This window comes from Mus musculus, chromosome 15 (genome assembly GCF_000001635.26).
Source record: "Mus musculus strain C57BL/6J chromosome 15, GRCm38.p6 C57BL/6J".
Classification (NCBI taxonomy): Eukaryota; Metazoa; Chordata; class Mammalia; order Rodentia; family Muridae; genus Mus; species Mus musculus.
In genome coordinates, this window is record NC_000081.6 from 24,819,943 (window position 1) to 24,827,908 (window position 7,966).

At 37.1% G+C, this 7,966-nt stretch overlaps 1 non-coding gene across 1 annotated transcript; it reads right to left on the reverse strand.

The window, feature by feature from the left end:
- Positions 1-596: 596 nt before the first annotated feature.
- Gm22810 lies at positions 597-760 on the reverse strand. Its single transcript, XR_003951674.1, has one exon. It is a non-coding gene; the product is annotated as a U1 spliceosomal RNA (small nuclear RNA).
- Between the last annotated feature and the right edge of the window lie 7,206 nt (positions 761-7,966).

The window sequence follows — 7,966 nt, forward strand, 5'->3', positions numbered from 1 at the left end:
TTTTTGACATTCTACTTCTCAGGTTCTACTGGCATTTTAGATAACAGGGACCAGGAATCACTTATGAATATGATTTTATTAATCATCCTGATAATTTCCTGCATCCCAAATCAATTCCTTTGCCATTTCCAAGCTCAATATGGAGCAATTGTACGGTTCTGCTAACAAAATACCCTTCTGAATTTGTCATAGACTTCTCTGAGGATGCTATTTCTGCCCTTTCTTCCTGTCAGACTTATCCGTGTCAGCTCAATTTTGAAAACATCTAGAAATGTAGCCACTTATTACATGTCCTGGTACCACCTTTCCTGTTCCATTACAATAGCTCTTTTCAGTTTTTACTATCATCTTGACATTTCTTGTGAATAAAGAAGACAGAATTTTACACAGTTGGACCTATTAACTGGACAGGCATAGAAAAACTTGAGCTGCTAAGGTAATCAGTATTTTTGAAAAGCGAGATTCCTAGTGTGCAGCTAAAACAAAGCAAGAGTATGGGGTCTGTTACAAGAGAGGGATCTAGATGGAGTTGAGGGAACTCAAATCTTCCTTCATTCCTTTTATTTCTTTCCTTCATTTCATCATTTTTTTTCTTCCAGGATAAAATGGGAATGTAGTCACCTACTACCTCTCATTACACAGTTGAGTTTCCCACATTTAGGTAAATAACAGGGTTCTGCACACCCAGAATTCTATGGAGAGACTGGTCCAAGAAAAAATGTTTTGCTTAATCATGGTATTTCTCCTGCCGTGTCAGTAGCCCCAAATATATTCTAGTAGGAATAAGAATCAATAGCCATTCCTCAAAGGAAGGTGGTTCTCTTTCTTACTCTGGCAATAGTAAGAACTATTCAGGGCCCTTGAGAGGACTACAATTCTCAAAAGGCTATCTACCATCCTAGCACCTTATAATGTTGTCTAGCACAGAGTCACCCACATCTGCTCTCAGATGACACAGAAACATGGGATCTCAGGACCCACAATGCCCAGTGGAGTTGTGAGATGAATAAGAATACAGAGCTCTGTGAAGGTAATACTTACATATCCACATTCACCTGAAACACAAATACCTGGGTTGGTATCGGGTGCCCTCCGTTCTAGCCAAAGACACTCTTAGTTTCATTGTGGATTACTACATGTACAGAAAAAAAAATCAGACTCAAAAATGAAAATTTCAAGAAATAAAGAACAAAGCCCATTTGTTCCCTCCCTTGGTGGTCCATTACTTTGACATTTAACTATATTACTAAATAGTGTCTTCATTGAATCCTTGACAAGTTTGGGAGAGAGTTCACCGAAATCTAGGAGTCCTTTTCTTTAACTTATTTTCATGCATTATATTTGGCTTTGAATTGTAATTACCTTGTTTGAATGTCTTTTATCATCTTATTTCTCAACTTCTTATGAGTTATCTGCACTGTCATATAAACTTTTAAAATATCTTAATCAATGTTAAATGTATTTCAAAGCACTTAACTCTTCTTTAACAAAAGATAATTTTTAAAACTTTTAAAGCTTATACTGACAAGCAAAATATATTCACTTTCAACATTTACCCCAGCCTATTAAAATTAATGTTAGAATATTTCATTTTGTTTAATCATCACTGAATTACTTTACCATAAATCTCAATATGCATCTGTATTGAAATCTTATTCTGCCTTATGTAAATTTTATTGGGAATCCAAGCGTGGATCATCTGAAATTATCTCAAAGTGTTACATACTTTCAAACATTAAAAATTTATTTTTATATATATATATATATATATATATATATATATATATTGTACTGCAGGGTGTGGGCTTAGATTTTTCAAAACAAACATTTAATAAGAGTTCTGAAGTGCTTTAACATCCTTTCTATGCCAACACCCACCAGAGATAGTGGAAAGGAAAGATTAATAGAGCAAAGGAGGATGTGGACCTGTTTGTTCCAAGCAAATCTAATATGAATTGTCAGTATATCATCAATCCAGCTCACAGGAATCAGCAGTGGCAGCTTAATCCACTTGCAAACACCATTAAGGAATCAGCAATGTCAGGTTGGTCCAGAAGAAAACTACAAGGTTCTGCCAATAGACCCTAGCCTGCAGAAGTGGCAAGAAACTGCCAGAACATCACCAGAAGGTTTTGGGTGCATTTATGTCGATGAAGTTATAACAAACTAAGACCAATAAAGAATGGTAGGGCATACCAATACCATCCAGTGTCATCAGCAAAAATCAGCATCAGTTAAGCCCATTGATGACCAACAAGGAATGGCAAGGTGTACCAATACCACACAGCATCGTCCAATGACCACTGAGCTATATTTGTATACTTTCTAAACATCACATGCTCTCTCAAGCATCTGCTCTAGCAAAAACACCCATGGCACACTGAGTCTCCAGAGACACCGAAAGTTTCTACGTCAGCAGGGAATCTTATTAATATAATTGATACACCTTTAGTATTATAGCACATGGCAAAAGATCATATATTTAGAGATATGTTAAAAATATCATTTAATGAATGATTCAATTTAATGTAAATAGAGAAAAATATAATAAGCACAGCATTCAGAAGTATATTCTATAAATAAAAAAGTCTCATAGGAGTTTATAAATCAAGGGGGTGTCTAAATTAGCCTCATCTAGCCAACTTTTTTAAGTCTTGGGGTTATAGAACCGGAGATCTTCTTATTCTGTTACAGTCTTAATGTGATAGGGACAAGGAAGTGTTTGATTTTTGAAAAACAATCTCTGGTGACACCAAAAAAGACTTTTTATTTTATTTTATTTTTATTAGGTATTTTCCTCAATTACATTTCCAATGCTATCCCAAAAGTCCCCCATACCCTCCCCGCCCCACACTCCCCAACCTACCTATTCTCACTTTTTGGCCCTGGCGTTCCCCTGTACTGGGGCATATAAAGTTTGCAAGTCCAATGGGCCTCTCTTTCCAGTGATGGCCGACTAGGCCATCTTTTGATATATATGCAGCTAGAGTCAAGAGCTCCGGGGTACTGGTTAGTTCATAATGTTCTTCCACCTATAGGGTTGCAGATCCCTTTAGCTCCTTGGCTACTTTCTCTAGCTCCTCCATTGGGAGCCCTGTGATCCATCCATTAGCTGACTGTGAGCATCCACTTATGTGTTTGCTAGGCACCGGCCTAGTCTCACAAGAGACAGCTATATCTGGGTCCTTTCAGCAAAATCTTGCTAGTGTATGCAATGGTGTCCTCGTTTGGAGGCTGATTATGGGATGGATCCCTAGATATGGCAATCTCTAGATGGCCAATCCCTTTGTCTCAGCTCCAAACTTTGTCTCTGTAACTCCGTCCATGGGTGTTTTGTTCCCAATTCTAAGAAGGGGCAAAGTGTCCACATTTTGGTCTTCGTTCTTCTTCAGTTTCATGTGTTTTGCAAATTGTATCTTATATCTCGGGTATACTAAGTTTCTGGGCTAATATCCACTTATTAGTGAGTACATATCATTTGAGTTCTTTTGTGATTGGGTTACCTCACTCAGGATGATACCCTCCAGGTCCATCCATTTGCGTAGGAATTTCATAAATTCATTCTTTTTAATAGCTGAGTAATACTCCATTGTGTAGATGTACCACATTTTTTGTATCCATTCCTCTGTTGAGGGGCATCTGGGTCCTTTCCAACTTCTGGCTATTATAAATAAGGCTGCTATGAACATAGTGGAGCATGTGTCCTTCTTACCAGTTGGTGCATCTTCTGGATATACGCCCAGGAGAGGTATTGCTGGATCCTCCGGTAGTACTATGTCCAATTTTCTGAGGAACCGCCAGACTGATTTCCAGAGTGGTTGTACAAGCTTGCAATCGGTATAGTTACAGACAAGTAGACCAATGGAATAGAATTGAATACCCAGAAATGAACCCACACACCTATGGTCACTTGATCTTCAACAAGGGAGCTAAAACCAACCAGTGGGAAAAAGACAGCATTTTCAACAAATGGTGCTGGCACAACTAGTGGTTATCATGTAAAAGAATGTGATTTGATCCATTCCTATCTCCTTGTACTAAGGTCAAATCTAAATGGATCACAGAACTCCACATAAAACCAGAGACACTGAAACTTATAAAGGAGAAAGTGGGGGAAAGCCTCAAAGATATGGGCACAGGGGAAAAATTCCTGAATAGAACAGCAATGGCTTGTGCTGTAAGATCGAGAATTGACTAATGGGACCTCGTGAAACCGCAAAGCTTCTGTAAGGCAAAAGGGAAATGCAAATCAAAACAACCCTCAGATTCCACCTCACACCAGTCAGAATGGCTAAGATCAAAAATTCAGGAGACAGCAGATGCTGGCGAGGATGTGGAGACTTTTTTATTTTTAACATTAATGAAATCAATTGCGTTTTTACCCTTACTTAGGAAATTTAAAATGCAGCAAGTGATAATTTATAAAGATATAACTATGATGAGGTTAATTTTAAAAAACAGAAAGAATAGAAAGCTTGTCAAAATAGAAAACTACAATACTCTTGCCTCTGTGAAACTGTACAATAGAACCAAGTGCAGGACTTAGAGAACATTGGTTTCCTCAATGCTTGCACTCATGCACAAATTCTGAGTACTCTGATGAAGAAGCCTCCTGCTGCATTTATTCAGAACTTTTGGCTTTTTAGTGGAGTCTATTTACCAAAGGATGAGGAGCAGATGTTGTATCTTCTCATGTTAGATTAAGAAGGTGATATTGGCACAGGTAAGCAATTTATCATCATGTCCAGATATAATAAATTCATCAACACATCCATTCATTAAAACTTTGTATTACTTACCATGCTTCAGTTGAAGTTCTGTATTTCCAAATAATGACAAGTAAAACACCAAGAACTCCAGATCTTTGCAAATGTTAATTAACCATTTTAAATCTTTTATTGTGGATTAATTTTTTGTTAATGACATTACAGCCAAGCATTTTCTAGTATTATTATTATTATTACCATTATTATTATTGTTATCATTATTTAAGCTGCTATGGGTAGATTTCTTGACTTTTACTTTTTTCTACATTAAAGGAACTTTTATGAACCTTCCTGGGTTTACTTCTTTAAAGCCCTCTTCCAGTCAGCAGCACGGCAATCTCCCCCCCTCCCCCCCCCCCGACACACACACTGTTTTGTGACTTATCATCTTCCTCTGTCATAGGGAAGCCCTCCCAGCTGAGTCCTGGTGTTGAATCTGTCTTTTTTGGTAAGATTTTCCCTGATTTTGGATCTGAAGACATGGAGCTCCAATTACATCCTGAGGGCTTAAAAATATAAAAAGATAGGTCCAGTCTCTAAGGATATTTTTGAATCCTTCCCCTTTTCAGTTGTACAGTAAAAACTGAGGCAAGACATTAAAGAACTTTGAGGATTCCCATCAAGAAAAAATTGACACATTGCTCTCTTACCTTAGCTACACTCATACTTGAGTTAGAGAGAGCCCAGCTATCCCAAGGTATCATTCTGCTATCCCTATCATCCTCCTATGAGTGCATGTCTATGCCTTTAAACTTCATCTTCTGAAATCCTAATCTTCAGGGTTATGATCCTAGGGTATAGGACTGTAGATTGCAATGGTAAGAGTGGAAATCTCATAAATGAGAAAGATGCTGCTATAAAAGGAAGAAAAGGAGAGTATGTGTCCCTCTTCCTGTGAGGATGCAATGAAACTACTATCTAAATGTAGAAAGTAGGCTCTTCCAACCACTATCATCTGTGTGTGCCTAGACTGTGGCACTTCCCCGATACTAAGTCTATTACACATAAGTGTTTTTCACTTAAGCCAACCAGTCTAGCATATTTCATCTTAGCAAGTTGGGCTAAGGCACCCAATATCATAACTATTCATGTTTATATTGATATTTTTTAATTGCATATGTGTGTATTATGAGTGTCTGTATGTGTGTCTGTGTGTGTGTGTGTGTGTGTGTGTGTGTGTGTGTGTGTGTGTGTTGACATGTGTGGGATTACACGTTCATAGGTGGATGTGCACATGTGCAATGCAGAGGCCAAAAGTTGATATCAAGAATCATCTTGCATTATTCCTCTACCTTATTGACTGAGACAGAGTCTCACAGTCACACCAAGAGTCCACCAATATGAATATTCCCAGAAGCCGGCTTTCTCTATGTCTCCCCATGTCCACATTCTAATCCTGGAATTGCTCATGGTCACCATATCCATCTGATATTACAAGGGTTATGGAGATCAAGCTTACATGGCAAATACTTAGCAGCAGATCCACCTTCTCTGGCCTGTTGACTTTTATACTCCAAAATAGTATATTTCACAACCACACATCACGCACCATATTCAAAATAACAGTGTAGGCCAAAGACATATAACCATCCAACCAGAACATTCTTTTTATGAACCAAATCTATATTTTAAAAAAATAAACACATATCAATTGCATATGCATTTGTTTAGTAAAAATGTCCATTTGGTGTAATTACTGAAAGAGAAAGAACAAATACAATAAGATGTGGAAAGAATAAGAGACTGTGCAAATAAACACAGTCTTCCCAGTCACTGATGTGACTACCGTCTATTGATGAGAAGTTTGAGATGCACAACAGGTACTGTCAGGCTATGAAAATGACTCAAGAGAATTGTCTCAATAGCAAAGCATTTGTTAGATTCGATCATTAAAAGAAAATGGTGATACATTTCTTAAAACATTGAACCATAAAAACGACAGTTTCCTGTTTTAATCTAATGCTCTGTTGATGTTGGTGGCACTACTTCTTATTTATAGGTACTTACCAGCAGCTGTGATTGTACTCCCACTAAGGAGTACAATTTAAAACAGAGATGCAACACTTAGTACAAATCTTAAAGCATTTATGTGCACACACTCAGTATTAGAACAAGTTCTGGGGGGATCAAATTAAGGTTGTAGTCCTCAGGCAACAATCTCAACTTATTTTTAACAGATGCTAGTAACACTACTTTAGGGAAAAATTTTAAGAGCTTTTTCCTTTGTTTATTTTTGTCATTTTTCATCTATAATTATATGGATTTCCTAAAATTGCTACACTAAACCAGTTGTAGTTCTGACAATTAGAAAATAACCCTACTTTGCTTTGGAAGGGAAAATGACTTGAAAAGTAAAGTCCATTAGCACTTCTTCAATGCCTTCATGTCCCTTTGCCCTGTAGAGCAGCACAGCAAACAACCTGCATAATCATGCAGCAAACAAGGTCTGCACTGCACTAGGAATTTGTCTTGATCAAGAATCTTTTCCCTTTCTTAGCTACTTATGACTTCTCAGTAGAATAAATGGAGTAGACATCGACCAAGAGCATATTTTCAAGAATGTATCTTAATAACCAGTTAATGTATTATTATTCAAGCCAAACATTTAATATTTAAAATTATACTAAATAATCATCAGATAGTACCATAGTGGTAGGTTAAGTGGCAAAATAATTTGCATGTGCACATGTATGTAACATAGCCATCCATATCTATGCTATCCTAGTATTTAAAATGCATGGTCTATGTCTAGGCAAGAAGGGCTTAGCTGCACATTAGAGGCAGTATTAGATAAAACACCTTTATGACTCTGCTGAGGACAGAATTAATTGATTAAATGAGATCCATTAATTCCAAATTTGAGACTGATTTAATGAGGAAGTCTCTGGATGCAATTAAGTAGAAATATTGAAGAGAAATATATCAAATGGTTTAACAAGGAAAGGCTCACAATATTCTTCCTGGAATTAGGAGAAGTAGACCTTTTTGAGAGAGACAGAGAGACAGAGACAGAGACAGAAACAGAGAGAGACTCTTGAAGTCTATACCCTTGGGGGCATAGCCACAATTTATTATAGTCCCAACATTCTTATAAGACAGAAAAACAATTAAACAAGTATATATAACTTAAAAGTCAATAAAGTGATTTTAAGATATTTTTAAATAAAGGAATGTGAGCCACTAGAAGTCCCATGAAGCTG